Source organism: Balearica regulorum, chromosome 1 (assembly GCF_011004875.1).
Source record: "Balearica regulorum gibbericeps isolate bBalReg1 chromosome 1, bBalReg1.pri, whole genome shotgun sequence".
Taxonomy (NCBI): domain Eukaryota; kingdom Metazoa; phylum Chordata; class Aves; order Gruiformes; family Gruidae; genus Balearica; species Balearica regulorum.
In genome coordinates, this window is record NC_046184.1 from 194,489,900 (window position 1) to 194,515,820 (window position 25,921).

The following is a 25,921-nucleotide window of genomic DNA, read 5'->3' on the forward strand; positions in this document are numbered from 1 at the left end:
GATCATTTGACTTCCATTTCAGTTCAGATCCAAGTGAAATCCGTGTGCCCAAATCTTAGCGATCGAGACTGCCTTCTCTCCAGCACCATATAAGTTCTGAATCAAGGCTGTCATGATCCCACATGCCATCCAGGCCAGCAGCTCTAACTTGCTCGTGGTTCTGGGATTAAAAAAACTCTACAATCTTTTGAGCCTCCCTAGAATATGATCTTCCTTTCTCAAATGAGGGAGAACCGTGCTGCCTCTAGTGGGACTGGGTTCCGGAACAGCATGTAAGCGCTACTGCCCAGGCTTCTACTGCTCTAAGCTTCATCTCTACTCTCATGTTGGGGCAAACTGTTCCCTAGATCCTCACACTGACACCTGCTCATTTTCAGAAGCACAGCAGTCCGAACAGCCAGGTATAGCTTATATCTCAGTTTTTCATTTAAGACAAATATGTAAAGTACCTATAATTTGTTTGAGTCGCCAGACAGAGGGATCTCGTATGTGTACTCAGGCCACACATAAATTCAGATGCACAAATCATACTGTTTTCAGAAATAAGTGTACTCATAACTACTATTAAAAGAATCAGAGCACAGAAATTTTTATTGTTCAGTATAAGCTCAGAATATGCTTGATTATATGCTGAGCCTATAGTTTTCCAGCTTTTCCATCTTCTCCCCAAAAGCTCACTTCATTTTCATGCATGGCACGTTGCACTGAATAGAAAAGCCACATTTAGCCATGATAATTCTAGAGTTTTAGTAACAATACAATAAATGTAGATGGATCCCTAACAGTGATAGAAACATAGCCTAGTTTTATTCAACTTATTCTCTAAATTAGTGCTCTCAGTTTCATCTAGCGATCATAAAGGTATCTATTAAAGCAACAGTATTGGCCAAAGGAGCACACAAACTGCAAGGTGTGAGCCTATCCTTTAATTTGCCCGAGATACAAAAGCAGTCTTTACAAAAGCATCTTATATTTTTGTCTGAGATGACAAATGCATTCCATATCCATTGGTCAGCAAACCATCCTCCTTTCTGGCTGTCACACTTGCAGGAGAGTCAGAACCACACACATATTCTTGATGTTTGGCACACAGAAATAGGTTTAAAGTTATTTGTCTGGCGTGCTTTCAGCGCATCGCTTTTCATAGGAAGTGTAACATACAGATTTATATACACTTTGACTTAATTTTATTTTCTCTCTGGTATTAGGAAAAGACTCAATTTGCTCTCTATATCCTTGGCTGTATTTCAGCTTCCTCAGATCTACTTATAAAACTATCCCAAGTGAGAGACCAGTCAATAGGAAAATGAAGGTTTTCCACCTGAGGCCAAAGCTCTAGAAACACCAGAACACATCCTTACCAGCTACTTTGACTGCCTGATTGAGGCACAACCCTGAGGACATGAGTTTCAGCTTCTGCTACAGAAGTCGGTGGTATACAAGATCCAACATGACATTGCTACAGCATCATAAAGCACAGATGTGTAAATTATCTTTAAAACCTGCAGATACAGACACAAATACCCCACACCTGATTTGTACGTGTTTAATTGTACAATATTAAATGTCTGTAGTTTTATTATAAATATTTAATTTGCACTTGAACAGTATTAATAAGACCCAGTTATTGCATCTGACACTACAATACAGTAAGATAATTTTTTCATAAAATAGGCATTTTTCTGTGTTCAGACTTACAACAGGGTTCTGCCACCTCTCTTACCAACTGCACCTGAATTAGATGAACTGTTTAGTCATACTTTGCCAGTGCTCCTGAATTTGAACTCCATATTGCAAATCAATAGTCTCTCTCTCTGTCTCTGTGTCCCTTTCTTCTCCCCCTTTCCCATCTGCCGTAAGCAAAGCATTGCCTGGGTAAAATGAAGGCAGCTGAGGGAAAATTTTTCTACACAATTTTATCAGTGTGGATTTAGAAGCAGTCTGGAGCTCTTCTTACATTGTCATGGAAAGAAAGACAGTGTACACACTACTGAACACAATGAAAGTAAGAAATAAAGATCACTCTTGCAACAACAGAATAGAAAAGTAGTTACTTTTTTGAGTCTCGGCAGTGCAACTGGTAAATTTTAAACTAAGACAATACAACCTTATTCTGACTAGTAACATGTATGAAAAAACTGAAGAAAATGTTAGTGTTAAATGAAACTGCAACAACCTAGTTTAAGCCAGACATTCACTGTAGCAAGTACATATTTTAAGATACCTGTTTGCCCATTGACTGTGAACATTAATCGACACATATATCAGCTCTCAAGAAAAGGAAACACCTTTCTGCTCCTTACTGTCTTCTACTGCTATCTCCATACAGGGCTTCAGAACTGGGGAATTTATTTCACACAGTCAATTAAGAGCTTACTGACAGAGAAAAAAGCTTGTCAAGGGAGATAAATCCTGCAACACTCCCAAAACATAGCGAGACTCCCACTGAACTCTTCCAGTGATTCATTCCACAGTCCAAGGAGGTGCATGAACACCATCACCCTCCTGCTTCTTGCAAGTTCTGCTCCAGGCTTTAGAACCCCAAAATTAAGACGAGAGGCTAAACATTGAGGAGCGTATAGTTTTTCAGCTCGACTGTAGGCCATTTAGGGCTTTTAGCCCTCAGGATGATAATCCTGAAATTAATCTAGATTCAAAGATACTCCAACAAAGACTGTGCAGCCTTGTTGCAGTATCCTCACATAGCTTGGTTAAACTGTAATTTCCTGACATTTCAGATTAGTTTCAAGAGGAATTTGAAGAACTAATGCCTGTGATAGCGTACAAAACCATGATCTGGCTTATCTCTGGGAAGTCAAGTTGTTACCAGTCTCTAGGACAGGCAAAGATGAAAAATACATTCCTGAACACATCTGTAATTATGCAAACATCCAAGGAAAAGTGGTAATACTATAGAAACTAATTATTTTCAGGAAGACATATATCAGTAAGATAAGTCCTTCAATAAATTTGCGTTAGGAATCATTACCCTTACATTTTTTGTAGTTAAGCACTATAAATTTAGCTGATAAAGCAACTTTGCATCTGAGAACAACTTTCAGTTATGGAAGTGAAAAAGTACAATAGCAAGGATGAGACCTACTCATGGCGCTTCAGACCGCTGGTCATATCATTTCTATCTTTCTGAGGTGGAGAAAATTATTTGGGTCTATCCTTCCAAGCCGTGACTCTAAACAGCAGAGTATTAGTGAAACAGCTCTTTCAGCATAGCGTGCAAATGTAATAAATATTTTTTGGGAGGGTGGAAAATAATAAGGGGTCCCAAGGGACCTAAATAACCTGAGATCTCCTTGGTTCCTACACAGACTGGAAGCACACAGAGAAATGGGTGAAATTCAGATCACATTTCACCAGAAAGGAGATTCCCAGATATGTTTCTCAAGTATAATGAGCAGGACACATCTGCGTGCAAGCGAAAGAATACAGCACAGGCACATAAAAACCAAGAGATAACTGTAGGTCATCTGGACCAACTGTATACAGAAGGCTGCAGAGTTTTTCCTGCTGGTTAAAGATAGGCTTTTGGAAAGTATTGGAGAGTAGGAATTAAATCATAAAGCCTAATTTCAGTCTGGGAGACTAGTCTCCTGTACTTCTTTTACAGCCAGTGGACAGAGCCATTGATTCAGGGCTGGGAATAACATCTTGGAAAAACCTCTGCCTCTCCACTAACTATACTGAGTAGTGGCAAGATTAAAGTTAGCTTTCGGGAGTGCCCGTTCTGCACTGATAGGAATATTCCTCCTTCCTTGTTAGGAGATGCTACAACTCATCTATTTCAATGCTAATATTCCCTTCTTGTGAGAAAATTTGGCTTTGGATTGAGCTAGTTCAGCTTCAACTTCCAGGCGGCTTTATTTATAAAGCTGAGAAATTCCTTGCTTTGAGATGGCTTTTTAAAAGGCAAGAATATGTAGATGATGATCAAAGCAGCTTGCAATTTCTGTTCCATAAATGTGTATGACTGAACTCTTTAGGCCTCAGAGTATAAAAGTTTTGCTGTTTTTTTCCCTCCTAGGCCTTGAAAAATTCCACCGGCATCTTTTTTAACTCTCTCCTTTATTATACCTCATTGTTAAGTGGAAATGTCAAGGCACTGGATAAAATATTTTAGTACCACAATATTTTAGCATCACACTAAACCGAACAAGCTTCTTAAATTGCCCTTTGGCTTTCCTTCAAGTTACTACCTTGAAGAGTTTTGTATTTGTAACCCTACTATCTGTGCTGGTATTACCTTCCATGTAGCAGCATTAAAAACATGTTTTGTTGTACCATGAGTGCTTAACTAGGCAATTCACATATGACTATCATGCTGTAATACTGGTTCAATTTCATTATTTACTAATATCTCATCAATTTTGGACACCCTGGAAAGTGGTAGAACTACAGAAGATAGGTAATCAGTAAAAAATTTACTCCATACAAATGCTTAAAAAAAACCTACTAAAAAGCTTTCAATCTATGGAATTTTTAACATAACTCTCACACAGAGCTAAAACTCACCTCAATTATCAACTATAAATGAAGATTTGAAAGCCAGATTTTTTAAAAGTACTGTATATAGTCTTTATGTTATACAATGTAAATTTAAGAAAAGAGAAATATCAAATCAAATGCCTTAGAAAATATACATATAACATATCCACAGGTTAGCTTAAGTAAGTCATAATACTTTCCAGAGAAGTGAGAAGCTGTCTGTAAGTCATAGAAAGACTCAGACCTGCCATTCATGATAACCTGAGACCTCATTTACACTGTCCAGCCTTTCCCAGCAGAACTACATCAGTACTGATAAATCAACAAAATTCACTACTTTAGCTGTGGTATATACAAAGAAAAGGGACTGGATTTCTCTCACCTCGCTGCACACATTCAAAGATTGTTACTAAAGTCTAAACTCCATCTATAGTTAACACAGAGAGAGAGAGATGTAGCTCTGCAAGGCAGAATTCATCTCCCTTAACTGAGGATAGGGGAAATTCTTTTCCCCTTAACTGCAGAATTTTAGCAAGACTTACAGATGCTTAATCTTTGTATGCTCATATAGGTTAGATGACAGGAATGCCACACCAAGACTTTCTGCACTATAGTCATCATGAGTGAAGCACAATAAACTAAAAAGGATCTTCTTCCACCAGTAGAGCTGCTCCCCTGAGAAGAGCCCACATGTGAGCAGTGTTGCCAGGGTTGATGAATTTTTTCTGCCCCAAGCAGAGGGCAGGTGCAGGTCTTCATCTCTCGTTATTTGTTCTCTCCTAATTTGTTCATACAATTCCCAAGCTCTATGTATCATTATTTTAATTGGGAATGGCAAACTAACGGGCTGAACATTCTTTGATGGTCAGAGTGCTGAATAAGGAGATACATGGAGTCAAAGTAAATGATTCAAAGGGGTTTTATCTTCCAGTCTCTACGAAAATGCTGAAGAAACAGGAAAAAAATAGAATAATGAGATTCTTACAGCAATTTTGGATGTTTCTACTTAGGTATCAAATTTAGTCAAAATTGGGAACGGAAAGCTTTCTATCTTATCATGTAACTCTGAATAACTGCACCGCTAGATTGGAAACATCTTCCTGTCAAATCCTCTAAAGGCAGGTGTCTAGCAGCAATCTTCTGCTGCTATTATTGTTGAAATTGTACAAAAATTGGCAATATTGATTTGCTACTGTACATCAACCCCAACATTAGGCAACATGTGTGTGCATATCTCTGTGAAAGGATGTACAAAAATCCACTGAAAAATAAATCCAAATCTTTCTGTAACCTGAGCTAAAATTTTTCAGCTTGCTTTCTGGAAATCCAGAAAGTAGGTCAGCACATATCCCAAAATAGCACATCAGCACTGAGTGAAAAAGTAGTATATCTGTATCTTTGGACTTTTTAGCTCATTTCTCTATAGGGGGGAATGGAGAATGAAAGCCTTTCCTTTATTCTACTATATGGAGGAACACGTACAAGAAAAAATTGCTTATACTTAAAAAAGTCCCCAAATTGGCCACCTACATGGGGAAAATGTTATTTGTTTTAATTGAAGCAAAATAGCATTGAGTGGAAACATTTAAGCTTTATCTAAATATAAGCAAGGGAAAAGCCAGGAAGTTTAAAATGTGTTTAAAATGTTGTAGTGGATATGTATCACATCCTGTTCCTTGTACATCTTGTTCCTTGTATAAAAACCTATTTGGTAAAATATTTGCTTTGGAAATAACAGCATACTTTATGTGATTTTGTTGTTCATCTTGTGATTTTTTTTTTTTAAAGTATTTGCTGTTTCAATAAGAATTGCTGCCTATTTTGTGATATCTTTCATGCTATGCACACTCCTAAGCAAAAAATATTTTCTTTAATAGCAGATGCAGGTCTCCCACTTTTTAATTTTCTCCCCCCCCCCCCCCCCCCCTTTTTAAGGAAGTAAAAAGGTACAAGCAAAACCCAAATTATTTAAACACTCACACATCTTACAGCTACACAGATTCTGCAGAAGTCTTCTGGGATTAATATTGACAAACTCTTTTCATGAACTATTACAGTACCTTAACATGAAAAGAAAAACAAAACATACTCTTAGGCAATATTAAATTATGCTTATCAGCCCTAAAATGTTATTACCTTATTCGAGTCAATATCAGTACTGTTGGCTGATGATGAATAATGCTGATCTGTTTCCTGGAACAGATTTCAAGCTAGAACATTTATATTTTTAATTAGGAAAAAATATTACCTCCCCCAAATTCCAAGTGTCAGTCTTCATTTGGATCTCTGCACCAGATTAAAATGAATGTTTGAAAGGTACTGAACATTGATAGTACGACCTTTTAAGTTCAGTGATTTTTATGCAACCAGCAGGAATCCCTAACAATAACAAAACAAATCTATCTTTAGTTCTTCCTTTTCAGTTTGGTTTCCTCATTTTATTTTTTAAACTAGTGGTCTATTCATGCAATTCTTGGACACCTAGCTCTTATTTATTCCCCTGTATCAGTCCAACCTGTTTAAATACCTTATCCACCAGCTTATGAAGTGCTATGATCCATGTATATATGTACATAGTTTAGGCAATTATAGAATTGTACTCTTCCACACAGCCAGGCTTAAGTGTCTCCAAAAAGGGAGATGGAAATGGAGAACAATTTCCTGAACCTATAGCTGCTGGGATCTGCACTTTTCTTTGACACTCAATAAACCAATGCTTGCTATCAGAACTTAAGTAAAAAGTAGGACCTTCACAGGTAACACAGGCTTCACAATTAACTAAAAGTGAAGAAATGATGGAGTTTCTCAACCTTTGAAAAATTAAGTCAAAACACTAAAAATAAAACAGTTGAGTTTTTATGTCCTGTGAGGCCTCCACTTTGCAAAATTTTAAAACTCTTAACATAGCAAACAAAGTGCATAGCTAAACATGTTTAATTGCATTCCTAGACTATTGCCAGATAACTTGTCACATGCCTTGGTGGGTCTATATAGACAGTTTTCATCTGTTACTTCCAAAAGCCAAAGGCACAGAACTGACTGAGTTCAATTTAGAGCTGGACAAATGTGGTATTAAAATATTATCAGATCAAACAGCATAACTTTGTAGTGCAGCATTAAAATAAATAAGAGGAAATAAGGCAGTTATGTTTATGAGTAGCAACAGACACGATCTCCCCTAGCATTCTCTCACTGTGCCAGCAACGTCATCCTCCAAAACCTGAGAGAACCTATGGAGAGATAATAGGTCCCACATTCATCACACTTTGGGACTGCTAATTTTTCTGATATGCCACCAGTGTAATTAAAAAACAACACTGTTCTAGATAAATGGAACTAAATCATTCCCTTTGTGCCCTGGGATTTTTTCTAAATGGTAAGAGATGAGATTTTGAAAACGAGTACAACATGTCAGTTAGTCTTATGTCCCTTTTAGAAAATAAAAGCCTATGAATAAGTTTGCATATTCACATAATTCCAACTCTGAGTTCAAGGACATTTACAAGACACCTGCTAAAATGCCAAATTTGTATTCATTGGAGTGGGAAACCTGCTGCAGTGAGATACCATTTTCACTCAGAAGCCATTAGCTTAACTGCTGAGAGGTTGTATCTTCTCAAACTGCTTTGTCAAGGAAAAGCATTAGTATAATCAGTTGTTTCAAGGCACAGTAAAACAGGTAAACTGGTCCAGAAGTGGTCAAATCTAGTGTTTTCTGAGTTTGCCTAACCGGGACGTAGGAGGTCCTAGAATTACAGTTGCAAGGTAGTCTAGGAAACAGCTCTCACTTCCTAGCTTAGTGCTTGTAATTACATATAGTTGTATTTTTCCAGATGAAAGTCATCACGCATTCCCTCCTGGCTCACGTGGTGCAACAATACGTGCTCAATCTTATTATCTAGAGCACTAGCGACCATGCTTTAGACTCCTGTAGCCGCACAATTTTATATGGGTTAGACGTCTCCCTTACACCCTTCAGTGACTGATGCAGGAATTTCAGCGCGTTCCAATGGTACACCAGGTTGAAATCACAAATGCTGCTGTGGAGATGTGTCCTACAGCCCTACCACAAGTCAAACAGAACTTACAGACTCAGCCATATTGAGCCCTTTTCATGTCAGCATGCATGTACACAGCACAGAACAGCTTACCACTAGGCAATGAAAATCACCATCTTCATAATGGTTATACAGGTCTAGAATATATATCACACATTTACAGATCTCTGTGCTCTACAGCATAAATACATGCTTCTACTTGTTTTGATCTGCACTGTCTTGGATAAAAAAAAAAGACTACATCAAAATAAAATAGGTACTGAATAATAAATGGTACTATACTAAGTGTCCCAATGTACTGAAAACCACCATCTAAAAATCTAGAAAAGCTGAAACAAAAAAATCTGTATTTAAGCAATCAACAAAGAACATAAAAATCGCTACTCAGAGTGAAAAGTCCGTGGCCCTGTTAAGAGCCTTTACAGTACTGCTCTCTAAAAACAAAAGAAAATATTTCTTTCTTCAGTGGAGTAGAATTGGGAGCACTATGGAAGCCAGGACTCCAGGAGAAATACTGCTTACAATATAATTTGCTGTGACTTATGGCCGATTATAGGGCCAAATTAATTGACTCCAAGTCTTATTTTTATATGACAGAAGGACTAACTACAGCTTAACAATGATAGGTTAAAACCCATCCAACCTTTTCAGTAGGAAAAAAAGGTTTTGTTTTATTCAAGAGAAGGATGCTGATGAATTTCTACTCATGTTGCTCCCTATTTTTCCTTGAGATACAAATGCACGGTAGCAATTGCAGCTATTTCAGATACTTATTTAGTACACATGCAAAATGCGTATTCATCTTTTTCAAACATGTATCAGCATTTACAAAATCAACTACAGCCAACTGTTTTCTGTAAGGAATTTCAGTCCCAGGAAGGCTTTAACTAAACACTTGCACTGTATCAGGTTAGCTAAAACTCAGAAGTTTCTTCAGCTCCTGGTAATGGTTTGCCAACTTTTACAAACGTTAAGACAAAGAGTCCACAAATACTCATAGTAAAGTATGTGTACAATCTCACGTCACATGTGATGGTCTTAATACAGCTTTGTCATTCATATTTAAAGTGAGGCCATAAGAAACCCAAATCTGTCATTGCCTAATATTTAAATTCATGCACACAATCCTTTTCAGTAAGAACTACATATACATGAGCTTCCAAATCCCAATACGCATGTTTCATATTTTTCACCTATGCAAAAGACTTAACTATTTACTAAAGAAAGGATAATATTTGCCACATTTATCCAATAAAGAAATGCATTCATACACAAAATTTATTATCATTCTAACAGAAAAATCTCATGTAAATCCAGAACAGCTAGATAATTAATGCAAAGTCTTACCTTTCCCTGAAGCAACAGTTTCCAGTAGCGATCTCTCTTAATGCTTTAATTTTGCAATATAATTTTCATAAGTAGGTTACTAGTTCAGGCAGAGATGGGTTAACTGCAAACAGTCTGGATGCTGTCTTGCTTGCTTCCTGGAGATCACTGTTTTGCATTGTGAGCCATCACAACTACCTAGGGAAAAAAAAAGTCGTCTTAACCTTCAGTCACCTGGACAACACGATATATTACTGCTCCCAGATTAAACAAAAGATTAAGCAAAATCCAAGTCTTAAAACATGACCTTAAATATTGTATTTATCTACCAAACATTTCATAATAGATGCTGTTAAAAGAAATATTGCATACTTTCTTACCAGGAATTCATGCTCTTGGATAGAGACATAAAACAAGTGGGAAAATTTTATATACAAATGTTGTAAAGTTTTTAAATTACAACTTGTCTTTACACTGACAAGATGAATTGGACTTTTTTTGTAGATTTCTGGTGAGAAACCATAAGCAAAAGTGGAAACTGAGTTATGCTGTAATTCCTTCAACAGAAGTAAACAGAGTGGTGCCTCTGGAAAATAAAAATGCTGAGAGCAGGAATCTACTTTTACTATTTGAGTATAACTGCAAGGTCCCTATTAGAATAGGAAGCATTATATTTCTATTTGGTGTAACCACAGGCATCTGGCAGCCAATTTTTTAATTCAGTCTAATAACAGCTGCAGGGTCAGAAACAAAAGTTATTCACCCATAACCATTCTTTGAGACAGGCTACGTATGTTTGCTCTTATGCTATACGGAAGCAGCACAAAGCTAGCATTGCAACGTTTCCTCACCTAGACTGGCTGAAATCTTTTCAGCCCCCAAAAATCCTGACATAGAGATAGCTTTTGGACTGCAAGACTACTCTTACTGGGTACCAGGTTTATGTCCTGGATTCCCTGGTCATGGTACCAAAGGAGCATGAAGTTGTCTCTAGTGCTCCTACTCTGAGCAACACACTCATCTTATGATGCTGTGTTGCTGTCAGTGTGTCCTAGGTTTTAATGCCATTTCAAAAGATGGTGATGGAAAAGAAGCCAAGAGGCTTGAGCAGATCCCTACATGCACCAAGGCTCTGAAACTGAGACTGCCACCTGCACCATGTCTGTGTTCAAAAGCACTCGCAGCAGATCTGGGTACCGCACTTTGGAGAGCGCTGTCCCATAATGGTTATGCCCAGAGGCCCATAATGCTGGATTATCAAATCCAATGTGAATTTTTTACTATGAGGACAGTTTGAGTGTTCTCTGTGAGCTCAGGGAGTGATGATGCTACATAGATCTGTGAGATGAGTAAGACACCTTGTTTGCTAACTTGACTATGAGGTGTGGTTGCTCAGGGCCTCATCCAACGAAAGCACTGAAAACCTCCAAAGAGAGAGTCACAACCCATCTGGACAAGCACAGTGTTCTTGAGCAGCATATCTCAATCTGAATACTCCAGACCCAGCAAACAGGACAGTCCAACCCCAATGGCATTACTTGACCTGTTCAGCCCCATGAAATGTTTAACTGGGCACTTAATTAAAAGATCTACTGAGGTGATATTAGCAAATGATACTCAGCTTTCTGTTATCTCATAAAGAAGTGTTTTACAACCCTGTCTCCTCTCCCCACCCTTCCCTTAACAACAGAAACCATGCTCACCACTTCACTGTGTGTTATTAAAGGGCTTATACATTTTTATGTCTCTCTCTTCAGTGCCTCTTTCCTTCTGGATAGCCCTTGGCAGCTGTTTGCCATAAAAACACAATAGTAGCTCTGCCCACACTTTAAAAAGCACTGCTGTAACTCTGCATAATTCTCTTCTTGCATGTTCAAGTTTCCTGAACGTTAAGAGAACTATCAAACTGTGGCATCTGAGTCAAAAGTCACTGAGATAGACCGGGCAGTCATGGCTCAGATCTGCTCCTTCAAACTTTCTGCAAATTTGGGTATCTTTTTGTATGCTATACTCCAGATGTGTTTTAAAGATAAGGCCCCATTGTTTAGACACTTTTTGGTTTTGGAAAATGAGAAGTGACAGACAGTAGATCTGACAGGTTCCTGCAACTACTCTAGCTCCTCATCTCCCTACTGAGAAGTCCGTTCACGCCTGCGAGACACTGTCAGAGACATACAAAATTTTTGGACAAAAATGGGTTAGCAACTTTTAAACTCATCAGAGAAAATCCCAATAATATGGAATACTTCAGGTTATCATCATCAGTACAACAGAGTGGATTTAGTCAGCCATACATCACATCTGTGCAGTAATGAGAGACTGCATCTTAAAAGCAATCGCCTGGTTTTGCATATCCACTTGATAAATTGCACTTTCCAATCTCTGGTAGCCTGAAGTCATTACCCTTCGCTTTGGGTGGAGGAGGAGGGTCAGGCAGAGAGGAAGGGAGTGCTTTCCATAACAGACTCTCAGGCAACACTGTAAATACTGACTTTCATGGACATCCTTTACTTCAAAGAACAGGGGCAAGCTGAATCTAGCAGTCTCCAGCCAAACGTTAGAACCATGTGCAGACACACCACCTTTTCATTTCAGTATATAAAGGGCACAGTCTCCTCTCCAACCAGAGCAGAAACCAGACAAGGATAAAAATGAGGAAACTGATACAGAGTACAGTATGGATATAGTTAGTTTAACTGCAAAGTGTTGCACAATGATTTTTCATATGCTATCTAACTTTTTATTCATCCTCCTTGAGACATTTCTTGGTAAGTAGAGTAGTTATTTCTACACAAGTATTATTTGCACCAAATGATGACTTTCACAGATCAGTGCTTTGTTACATCTGTCTCAAAATATGTGCAATACAATATGTATGTCACAGAGACCACTGGCACTTCCACTGTGCCCAACTTTTTCTTCTGAAAAAGTAGGGTTTTCATTTATATATCTTTTTAGAGGTAAAGAAAATTAATAAATGCACTAATTAGGTCCACATTTTTCTTGTTTAATGGGCATTTCTGAAATGCTCTTCATAGTACAAAATAATATTTGAAAGCATGAAAATTATGGCATTAAACACACAATCAATGCAGTAACTTCACAGCTGTACAGTAGGACATCCAAAAATAAGGAGGTTTATCAAAATACACATTGTTCGGAAAACTGTAAAACTAGTGAAGGTAAGAGCTGCGTCACTCCAGCACCCTCTGTTGGCTTTCCTGCAGCACGTTACTTTGTGCACTCATTTAAGAGCGTCATTTGTTTCGTCCTTAAGCTATGACAAAGATTCCTTTATATAAAAACACACATGAAAAGCAAAACCACCCCACAACCCAGTCCTATTGATAGAAACTTGAGATATACAGCACAACGTAGCTTAGTATCAGAATACTCAGTACTGCTGGACCTGTCATGCATTAGGCAATCTTTGCAGATGGTCAGAATTGATCTGTCTAATCACAAGGGCAAAATGTTCTTTACCAGCCCTCTCTGTGTCTGATATTTCTAATAGACACCAATAATAAATGGCATCTCTGGTGCAGCTCTCACCAATGGAAATGACAGCTCTACAGAAAGAACAACTATTTTTATGGAACATCTTTCACTGTGGCAACTGAGAACTGACAATACGTACATTACGTAGAATATCATCCACAGAAGAAAGTGCTCAAACCATGTCTTGTCAAGCACGCAGATAAATAAAGTCCAGATGCCAGATACAAGGTAATCTAAATATAAAGTCCATGTACTCTGTTCCGGCCAGATGGTGTCATTTCCAGAAGCAAAGGTCCTTAGCCCAGCAAGCCCAGCAGCTGCTTCACAAAGCTGGCTCACAGCTTTGCAGCAGCAGATGCGAAGTTGCGATGGGGAGTGGAGGGGAAGAAGGAGGGGGAAGTGGTAGGGCCGACATGCAGAAGCAGGCGTGCTCTCATGGCGCTGGGGGAGGTAAGGGTGGTATGGGCTGCTTCTGAGAAAAGCCACCCAGGGAGTTATCGGGGCTGCCTTGTCCTTTCTGGCCCCTTGGCGGGTGGGAACAGTGAAAATCAGCCTATGCCCAGCTGTGCAGAAAGAGGTGAAGAGCTGCTGCCTGGCCATTTTACAGACCTTGAACTACCACTCAAGAAAAGCCACAGGCAAAGGAAAGGCAGGACTAAAACAGGTCTCACTGAGCTGTCTGGCTGCCTCCACCACCTGACTGGTTGAGTAACCGCCTACTTTATCTACCTACAGCTAAACCCTAAAGCCAACACTGACCAGAATCTAAAGAACCAGTAAAAGAGCTTTTCTTAACTGACCTTAACAACACGGAAATATTTAGTCTTAGAAATGTCACCAGCTATTGCAAACCTGCTCCTAACATTGTCTCTAAACTTTGCATCTTTAAGCTCTGTACAGTTCTGTATCTGCTTAGTTTTGTTTTCTCAGCATCCTGCCTGCCCACTATCTCACCACCCTTCCAGGCTCTCCTCTCTGCTTCTCTTCTTTCCCACATGCAGCCTGACATGATTATCTCCTAGTATTTGTGTTGATTGACTTTAAGACAGTGCTAATAAAAACCGATGGTGAGATAATAATCTCCAGAACATGCTGAAATACACACAAACTTTTGCCATCCAAATTTGTAGTACTATTTGTTAAGAAAGCATTAACTACCCTATTTCAAATATTTACATATGCTTCTACTTTGAGTAATTTATATTTTACCACTTAACAGGGATGGAGAAATCAGTTTGATTTTGCATGTCAAGATCTGATTTATTAAAGTCAAATATTTATTGCACAGAACAAAACAGAAACTATCTCACATAATTTGTGCAGTTTATTTGAGGCCAACTAACCAGTTTAGAAGCCAAAGGTGGACCCAAACTGAATCCACGTCCCTAAACCTCAGAATTGAATAAAGGCATCAAGCATTTGCAATCATGATGTTATCATCTATTTTCAGGATACTATTTTGCCTGTTACTTTCAGGAATTCATATTCTTGCCTTATACTAGTTTCTGCTGGAACTTCTTTCTTTCACTTCAGCTGTTTTGTTATTTTAAAACAAATTTACCTCTTCGTTTTTTCCGTGTTTAAAAAGCCTGGTTCCAAACAGTAAATGTTAGAAGTTACTTCCTTTAAGACTTGGCTATTCATTAGACGGCTGGTTAGGGCTGCAGTAGCCTGTTCAGTTACAGGTTACTTACGCAATGAAGTTCCTCTGCCTAGCAACCCTAAGGGTGGGGTTCAAAACAGCAACTGCACCAGTCACATTTTGCAACTAAAAGTGAGGGAAAAAATGAAAAAGAGATGCAGAAACGGTGAGTGCAAGGCGAAATATTGCTGTTCTTCATGAGAAATATAACTTACTAAGAAAAGAAGGTAACAACCAACATCGTAGAAAAATGAATCGAAGGCAGCTAAAATATTTTCAACTCAAAGTTGTAATTAATTCTGAGATAATAATATGATAATGATTATTAAGAGAAATAATTCGTGCAGAGAACAGGTTAATCTTTGCAGAGGATCACGTAAATATTTTGCTGTTCTGGCACTAATGTTCCCTTCCCATTGAATACTGAAACGATCTCAACTTCCCAGAATTTGTTAAAAATATACTGGTAAAATAGCTGGCTATTTTGAATACTTACAGAGAGAGGTTCAGTATTAGTATCTTTATGTTGAGATGTTAGATTGAAAAAAAAATGAAGGCAAACATTAAAATTACTGTTGACTTAGGGATAAATTTAACTTTATTAATTTAATTTACTAAGTTTGCGCTGCTTGAAAGTAGACAAAATTACAAGATAAAATAGATTATTTTGGAAATTTATAAATAAATATTCTGTGAGAGAATAAAGGAAACCAGTACTTCAAACCTTAGTGAATGAGAAAAAATACCCCAAAACATATTTGGTGATGTATCACTTTATTGTTCATAATAATTAGTCCATTTAATGATTTTCACCCTCCGCCTCAATTTTGAAACTCTTTCCCTTCCTTTACTTGCCCAGAAACTGATTAAGTACCACAGTGAGAATAAGCTTAGCTGGGGAAGTTATCCATTTATATTCACATAGACCTTTCATTCTGTATTTTTCATTTTTTAAAGTATTTAATGCGGAGGGGAGAAGCTACCTCCCAGGCAGCAGGGATGCACCCAGCCAGTCCAGGGAGTGCAGTGCTGTACCAGTAACACCCGCGCTTGCTTCAGAGCAGCTACTGCCGAGCAGCACAGCTGTTGGGTCGGGTGCTGGAAGGAGCAGAGCTCTATCAGTCGCCTGCATCTACCCAACTAAGTGCACTGCTCATTTGGTTTCACCTGGCCAGGCTGGAGCAGTCTGCAGCTCTGAATTGGTGCAAACAGCTCAGAACAGCAGCGTGAGCATTTCTGTACAACGATACAGCTCACACTGTACGTACGCCCCAGTCCTCACGCTTTGTCCTCATGCTCCCAAAGACAACCAGTATTAGCCTTTATTTCAACTCTTATCCCAACATACTGGTCTCCTACAAAGGAGCCTTTTCTGGTAACTACATTACCTTGCACTAAATGCATTTACTAAATGAAGAGTCTGAGATGCATCTTTCATGCCCTGAAATAGATTGATACACATATCAGTACTCTGAAGGCACTATTCTCTGATGTGTTATTTTACAATCCCTAGAGTTCAACTTGACAGATTGTTTCTTACCAAACATACATAAGGTCATGTGTTTCTTTTACATTTATCTAATTTGTGACAAAATGTTCATCTTACCAATTGACTGTATGCCCACATGACATGATTACTATTAGAAAGGCAGTTTGCTAATAAACATTTTGTGCTCCTAAAAACATTTACTTAATTCATTAGTAGAAAAGAAGATAAAGTGATACAAAATAAACACCTCAACTATTAAAAATTGGTAAGTGAAGGCCAGGTTCAACCTCATTTGCTGGCAGGGTGGCAGCACATGAACTATTGCCTCCCACCATGGTCACTGACAGCCCTGCTGGCTCTCCAGAGAGATCCACATGATGAAAACTTTGAAAAGTACTATTAATAAATGCCATGCCATTCTAGCTGTAAACTCTCATGTCTCTGGCTATTTTATAAGAGAACTTTTTAAAACACAACAGTTCTACATAAATTTCACCTCAAAACTGCCCCAAAGTCTTAAATAACTTGTATTTGTCAAGGATTTCAAAAGTGAAAAGGACAGAATCAGATGGTATTTTAAAAGGCACAAATGTCTGAGATATAGACGATTTAAAAAAAAACCCAACAGACAAAAAAAACCCCAACCCTCCCTCTACTTCACATTAACTTGTCTTGGGAAGATTTAAGCATGGCCAACACAAGAGGGCTGGCGGGACAGCAACATGTAGGGTGAAGTGATCTCATTTTCCAGCATCAGCACTGATTTCCTCCTGGTGAAAGGGATCATCACATAACCACTGTCGTGCTGCTTTGGGAGTCAAAGTAGTAAGGGGAAAACACTTTACTGCTTAAAAGGTACGAGTTTTCCACACATGAATAAAGAGGAAGGTAAATGGGAGGTGGTGGTGACCAGCAGGACAGTGCTGCATTCTCAGAAGAGTTCTGCAGCTTGCTGTCCTACTGTAAGCATCTCCAGTGGTGCATCAAGTGTTGGTTTGGTGACTACAGCAAGACTGGAGGTCCATTTGAACAAAAATACGGAAAATAATCCTCTTATAAAAAATCTCAGATTTTTAATTGGGGCCAAAAATCTGATACTTACTTTAGTCGGCTTCTGTGATGTGGCTGGCTGCAATACTTTTCAGATAGAAACTACTTTTGTTTTGCTAGTTTTAATTACATTTGACCTGTAAACTGGCATTTCACTAAATAGTTTTCCTTTCTCTGATCTCCCTCCCCACGTTGTTTTGATTAATCAGACATGCAAGCAACTCCAGTGACCCAGACACTGCAATTTTCAATAAATAAACTCGGGATGAAACTCTTACAGAATCTGTACAAAGCATCCCAAACAAGATTTAGACCTGAAGTTTTCCAGCTTTTCTTGCAGGCATGAGCAGGAAGAAAAATTTGAAAGACCAAAAGACCAAAATTTGAAAAGACCAAAAATGGTAGAACAGAAATCTATTTTCCAGAGACCCTTTTCCTATCATGATCTGCATATTTTTTCCCCAGCTAAGTAGCTTAAGGACAAAACCAAACAACACACCTACTGCAGCCAGTAGCTTCCCTCAGTGTTACAAAATTAGCCATCTCTTTGATTTAGTTTAAATTTTCTTTGTCTCTTTAATAGACAAATTCTGTAGTACAGCATTACTTTTTTCTTTTTCCATCTCAAGTAATTGTTATTTTAGTTTTAAAAATGTAGAAATTGAATAGTAAAGCTAAATAACCACCAAGCAAGGCCTCCCCTTGACTTAAACTGTCTATCGTTATGCCTTCACAGAGTAAAACAAAGTCTTTCTTCTTAATTATTCACTCTTAAGTCCTAACAGAAGTGGCATGTAGCTAACTTTTTTTAGTTCAGAATACCAATCAGTTTGCTGCCCACTTACTTATTAAAATATCTAGCTGGTGAGGAGGGCTTTAAACTAAAGTTGCTGTGGGGAGGGGAACCTCAACCCATCCCACTCCTACCAGTTTGATGCCAGTGCCAGCAATAGATGCCCAGAGCCGGGAGAAGGATCACAGGTCAGCAGGAGAGCACCTGAAGGGCAGCCCAGAGGAACTCCAGCCAGTCAGTCAGCTTCATCGGGCACAACTGAAATGCCTCTGTGCCAACGCACGGAGCATGGGGAATAGACAAGAGTCAGAGACATGCGCACGCCTGCAGGGCTGTGATCTCATTGGCATCACAAGACGTGGTGGGATGGCTCCTGTGACTGGAGTGTTGGGATGGAAGGATACAGGCTCTGTAGGAAGGACAGGCAGGGGAGACGAGGAGGGGGTGTCACCTTCTATGTCAGTGACCAGCTGGAGTGCATGGAGCTCCACCTGGGGATGGATGAGGAGCTGATCAAGAGCTTATGGGTCAGGATTAAAGGGAGGGCTGGGACAGGGGACATTACAGTGGGGGTCTGCCAGGAAGATGGAGCAGATGAGGCCCTTTATAAACAGACAGGAGCAACCTCTCATTGACAAGCCCTGGTTCTCGTGGGGGACTTCAACCACCCTGACATCTGCTGGAGGGACAATGCAGCAGGGCATAAGCAATCCAGAAGGTTCCTGGAAGGCATTGATAATAACTTCCTTCTCCAAGTGAAAGAGGAGCCAACGAGGAGAGGTGCCATACTGGACCTTGTTCTCATCAGGGGAAGGAGGGGTCTGGTGAGGAATGTGAAGCTCAAGGGCAGCCTTGGCTGCAGTGACCATGAAATGGTGGAGTTCAAGATCCTCAGGGCAGCAAGGAGGGCACACAGCAAGCTCACTGCCCTGGACTTCAGGAGAGCAGACTTTGGCCTCTTCAGGGATCTGCTTGGTAGAATGCCATAGGACAAAGCCCTGGAAGGAAGAGGGGCCCAAGAAAGCTGGTTAGTATTCAAGGATCACCTCCTCCAAGCTCAGGAGCAGTGCACCCCAACAAAGAGGAAGTCAGGCAAAACCACCAAGAGGCCTGCATGGATGGACACAGACCTCCTGGGCAAATACAGAGGAATACAGAGAAACTGTTTGAGCAGCCAGGCAGCAGGTTAGGAAAGCCAAAGCCCTGATAGAATTAAATCTGGCCATGGACGTCAAGGGCAACAAGAAAAGCTTCTATAGGTACGACGGTGATAAAAAGACTAGGGAAAATGCGGGGCCTCTCCAGAAGGATACAGGAGGCCTGGTTACCCAGGATATGCAGAAGGTGGAGATACTCAATGACTTTTTTGCCTCAGTCTTCACCAGCAAGTGCTCTAGCCACACTGCCCAGGTAACAGAAGGCAAAGGCAGGGACTGGGAGCCCACTGTAAGAGAAGATCAGGTTTGAGAATATCTAAGGAACCTGAAGGTGCACAAATCAATGGGACCCGATGAGATACATCTGTGGGTCCTGAGGGAACCAGCAGATGAAGTTGCTAAGCCACTATCCATCCTATCTGAGAAGCTATGGCAGTCTGGTGAAGTTCCCACTGTCTGGAAAACGGGGAACATAACCCCCATTTTTAAAAAAGGAAAAAAGGAAGACCCGGGGAACTACAGGCCAGTCAGTCTCACCTCTGTGCCTAGCAAGATCATGGAGCCGATCCTCCTGGAAACTGTGCTCAGGCACATGGAAAATAAGGAGGTGATCGGTGGCAGCCAACATGGCTTCACTAAGGGCAGGGCAAATCATGCCTGTCAAATTTGATGGCCTTTTATGACAGGGTTATAGCATTGGTGCATAAGGGAAGTGCAACTGATGTCACCTACCTGGACTTGTGCAAGGCATTTGACACTGTCCCGCACGACATCCTTGTCTCTAAATTTTAAAGACGTGGATTTGATGGACAGACCACTCGGTGGATAACGAACAGGCTGGCTGGTCGCATTCAAAGAAAGACTTGCGGTCAACAGCTTGATGTCCAAGTGGAGATCAGTGACTGGCGTTCCTCAGGGGTCGATACTGGGACTTGTCGGTGACATGGACAGTGGGATTGAGTGCATCCTCAGCAAATTCAAGGCCAGGTTGGACAGGGCTTTGGGCAACGTGGTCTAGTGGAGGGTGTCCCTGCCCATGGCAGGGGGGTTGGAACTAGATGATCTTTAAGGTCCCTTCCAACCCAAACCATTCCATGATTCTATCATATTTAATGCCAAAAAAAGACAAAAGGGAAATCCCAATGTGAAGTGAAAAATTTGAAGTACTAAAGTCAAAGTTTCTGAATATCAAGTAATCTGGCAAAGAATACAAAAACAAACTCCATGTTCCCAAACTTGATAATAAAAGTGTCCTGAATAATACTTTTAGCAATTGCACTTTCTAGCTGTCATGTGTTTGACAATCTCAAAAACAAAATCTGAATCAGAATGGTGAAGACTGCCAAAACAACAGGGTAAATTAAAAAAAAAAAAGACCTTCAGTTGCAAAATTATTTAAAAGATGACTTCATTTAGGAAAACTAAACAATTCAGAGAGCATCCGTAAGGACGCCTTTATACTTGCAATCAATATTGCTTTCTTCAGTCATACAATACACTACTGTTAATTGTGCTGCCAGCAAACTGCTTCAGAATTAAGCAGAGAACACTTTATTCAAAACTTAAGCTAACAAAACAAGATGAACATCTATCTTGACTAAACATCCTTTTCTCAAAAGTATTAATAATGAGCAGAGCCCTTGATGTGTCCTTCTCCACTGTGCTCAGAGAAAGATCCAGGTCTGTTCATCTCTGACACTGAAGCCTTTGGCAAGTCTCCATCACTATTAAAAAAAAAAAAAACAAGTGGAAAAACTACATAGTACAGTCTCAAGTTTTGAGAGGGAACTTTAAGAATATCTGTGCTTTGCAATACTCAACATTATCTGCTTTTCTGCAAGAAACCACTTAGAAAGAAATAATGTAAACAAATATTAGGAACTGCATGCAACTTGAATGTTAATGTTCTCCTGTATGCAAAATATAGATAGTAACATATAAGGAATTAATTTAATGATGCTTGGCAACCTATATGGGAAATAAGGCACAGAAAAAAGATTTTCTGAATTCCATGGAAATATAACAGAAAAGCAGCAAATACCAGGTAGCTGAAACACTGACTTAACCCTTCATTAATCTATTAAGAAGAAAACATCCCCCTTTGCTTTTGTTGAAGGTGTGTGCACATATCAGACAGGCTTTGATGCTGCTATGTTTTCCAAGATGTTATTTCAAAATTTCTGAAAAGCTAATTAAGAAAAATAACTGTCTCTGTAGTATTTATACAATAACACAGCTTTCCTTTGCTACATATAATTTTATAACACAGTTTTAATGGACCAGTAGACCTCAAAACCTAGTTCGCATCAGCTCCACTCAGCAGAGCTTCACAATAGAGTGTAGGACTGGCCACAGAAAGTGCACCCCTGCTGCCGGTGCCATGACCCCAGCTCATTGCAGCACCAGAGGAACTGCTGAGTCCAATGTCTGGAGGGAAACCTTCACAACCCTCTAAATTTCATTTCAAAGGGATGCATAGGAAGGCAAGGACCAGACAACAGCTGAAGAGTCTCCCATTAATGATAGGGCCATGCTAAAAGATACATGTTGTTCAATTTTGAGGTTAATAATAGTTATTAGCTTTTGATCTGTATCATTTTCACTTCGATTGTAACTGCGCAGCTAGAGCCCTCCTCTCTCAAAAATAAACTTCACAAGCGTTATCTCAAAGGTACAATTAGCAAGTTCATGTCCCCAATGAAGCGTATGTCTGAGACCTTCAATGTACTGGAAAATTGTACCCTTTTTCGCAATTAATAAGACTGTTTTCTAATACCTAATGTAACATTGACTAAAGAATGCAGAAAGAAATGTAACCATTCCACCAAGCAACTACACCAAGATCTTTTTGAAAAGGACACCACAAAGTGTTACTGTTACATACACATGGATCATTGCTTCAGACACAACACAAAGCTTCTTTCCTGTTCAGTATGAATCCCTGGTTAAAGCACTGTGCATATAATAGAAGTATGAAAAAACATGCATGTTTTGAATACAGTTTCTTCCACACAGACCATGGTTGATCAGTATAAAACTATCAATGTATAAAACACCAATGCAAGTTTTACATTTGCTTCAGTTCTGGGACAGACAGCCAAAATCAAGTCCAAAAACCCAATCTTTAAATATGTCTATCATCTGTGGGAAATAGGAATATTTAGGCAAACCACAAACCAGCTGACAAAAATGCTGATCACTTTTATATGTGTCTAGTACCTCTATGATCCTCTTTACCTACTACGTTTAAGAAATACAACCCCTCTCCTTTTCCTCTCAGCTTGCATGTCTTGATTCATTTATATATAATCATCATAGTGGCAGTTTGCCTATTTTTAAGCAGAAAAATGTGCAGGAAGTCTGTGCAGCTTTAGAATTTAATGAAAGAAATCAAGTGCCTCATCATGTAATACAAATCTGAATTTTTTGTTACATGCTGTATGCTACTCCCTACTTATTCTAGGCAGTAAATTAATTAAAATTTAACCTGATACTGATATTTGCTATCCTTTAAGCCATCTCTCAATTCTGCCCCTTGATATTTGCCATCACTATTTCACAGTAACTATTCAATTAGTTTTGATTCACTCTGATCTGTCATTTTTAAAATTCTAAATATATGTTCATAACCTGGTTATAACTTAACTTACCCTAGAGAACATGAAGAGATGTTTGCTTTAATGGGGCATTTACTATAAGATGGTTTGCAAACTTGAGGCATTAAAAGAGTGAAAAAAATATTTTTAATTAAGCGCACAATATTTATTCAGAGATGACTTTATATCAGTCAAGTTTTTTCCCTAAATAATTTCATTCATCTTGCAAGCAGAAAAAACCCAACACCCCCAGCCTCAGGATTGTTGCATGTGAGCCAACTGCATGTATTTTATATATTTTAATGGGGCTAATTAATAATGAAAAATAGCTCTTGCTACTGGGATTGCTAAAAAGGAATTTATGACAAGTGAAGTTTGCTACAGGGCAGCTGGACTGTGTTTAAAACTGTTGTGTATGTTCACTGATATCTATCATACATTTATAAAACTAAATGGCACATTTATTAAGCAAAACTGTTTATAAAGGCATGATGCCTGCAGTTCTTTGCTCCAGCAGATCTACAATTTTTATCCCAGAAAACAGCTTTCCGTTACTTTACTCAGTAACACCAGTGAGATTTTTATCCGTTTTGAAAAAGCATGTCTTCAAGCTTTATCAGGACACTTGTAAGTACTGATCCTTAATTCAAGATGGCCTAGGACACCTTACTAAATTACTTCTAAACTGAAGCTTTAAAAATTAAATTAAGAGCTATTTCATATGGCTAAAAACAGAAGGAGGTAAGCACACAGGCACAAAGTTACATCTTGCCTTAGTTAATCTTATGACAGACATTCTTATTTATTTCTGTTATATTTTTAAGAAATACAGTAATACATGCAGCCTGGCCAATACATCCCCTGCTAAAAGTCTTCCATTTTTTAACTTTTTGGTTTATGCTTGAATTCTCAATCTTAGCACTGCAGTAACCATATATTTGTGTGTTCTTGCACACATAAGCCATCAGTACTTTGCCTAAAAGTTTATGCAAAAACCTGTCACAGTCTATGCTAATGTGTTTCTCTGAGGTTTTTTAAAGTAAAAAGCATGCATGAATATCAAAGAGCACACTGTAAATGATCGTTTCTAATCTTAGGCATGTATCAATTATTCACTACCTCGTTCTTCTTGTGCTTTATCGTATAGACTTCACCATGGCAACACTATTCACTTCCTAGCCTTAATCAGTGAATCTGTAAACTAGTATTAGATTTTGCTCTTGGATTACTTGATATTCTACTTTATACACCATTAATGTAGATGTGTCTTTCTTATTACACCATGAACCATAGACAGTTTCCAGGATATCAATAAACTTTCATTTGCTTAGCAATATTCAGATAGTAACTTTTCTAAGAACTGGCTAGTTCCTCTTTTACTGTTAAGTATAAATATGTAGCTTCAAATTACCACTAGCAAAATTCAGAATGAAATTTAATGTCCGGATGCCATACCTGTCCAATGGTCCTTATACAAGTTGGGAAATGGTCCACCCTTCAAAACCTATAAATTTTTAAATCACTATTAAGCTTTAGTTCTAAAGTCACTTGTTTTCAGCAAGTACCTTAATTAAAAATGTTTTCATATCTGACAGTCTTCTTGGTACTATACAATTTACAGAAGATACAATTTGTATTTCAATGTTTTCTTCCCCCTTCTTCATGTTTTCCAGCATTATTATACATATCATTTTCCATCTTCTCAAAAAAAAAAGCATCTTTTTCTAGCAGTTTTTGGCCCAGCTACTTGTCCATTCCAATGAGTTTCTTCTTTCTGTCCACTTTCCCTCTTCGTTCTAACTCGCTTTTTCTTCACCCCGTTTTCCTGTGTTCCTCCAACTCTTGATCCTTCCTTTTGCTGTTTCATCACACAATCACACTTCCTTTCCTCCCCAGTTTGTGAGGATTGTTTATGTATCTATCTCATTAATCCAAAAGAGACATCTTTAACACCTTATAGCTGCACTATTCCTTCCCTCAACTGATACAGCAGAACAGCAAACATTTCCTGCTTGCCCCACTCTTACACTTGCTTTTTTACAAAGGTGTTCAACTTGTGATATCTCTGCTGGGCTCTCTAGGGAGCACTGATTCAAGTTGTGCTTTTGAGCATATCATTACTTACCATCCTGGCAGCAATTTCTAAAGTTTCTTTAACATATAAAAGTCTAATTATAGTGTTACAAGCGCAGAAACAGTGATATACACAGAGAGCTTGTGGCCTTTCTCAACAAGTCCTGAATATTTTTCCCTCATCGTTCTTTGTGAAAATGATGAATTGTGTGATATTTCCCTTAAACATTAATTACCTTCACCACAGTTAAAAGGAAATAAAAAAGGCAGAATTCACTTTTCTGAAGGAGCTATCATACCACAAAACCTCCAAAAAATCAGACATTTCAGAGTCTTGCAGTAGGATGGATATTACCTAGAAAGAAAAACTTAGTGGTTTATGCTTGGCTGAGACCCCACAGTCCTTTATAGATCTGCAAGCACTGGTAAGCGTTCCCTTCAGGTCTGGTATGATCATCAGTGGACTCCTACTGACTCTTGAAAACAGAAATTATCATCAGCCTTGTATTGAGTGGGTGTCAGTCATCCTGTGACAGAGCTAAGTCACAGTGGTTTCCTTGTGCTGCTCTTTCCTCCAAAATCTTCACCTGTGGAGTCCCACATGGATCCACCTTCTTCCCACCCAGCTTAATATACATGAAGATAACAGGGTAAACTGTGAAGCAAATTGGATCAGAAGTTTATTAATATTTTCACAGCCTCACAGTTGTCAATGAATATGTACAAGAACAGAAGAGAA

At 38.9% G+C, this 25,921-nt stretch overlaps 1 protein-coding gene across 2 annotated transcripts in view; it reads right to left on the minus strand.

Annotated features, from left to right (window-relative positions):
- FRY (FRY microtubule binding protein) overlaps nucleotides 1-25,921 on the minus strand; it is a 253,474-nt gene that overhangs the window by 209,733 nt on the left and 17,820 nt on the right. For both annotated transcript variants that reach the window (XM_075742053.1, XM_075742052.1), the window contains exon 2: nucleotides 9,906-10,082. The gene's annotated coding sequence lies outside the window, so the exon portion shown is untranslated. The remainder of the gene's footprint in view (nucleotides 1-9,905; nucleotides 10,083-25,921) is intronic.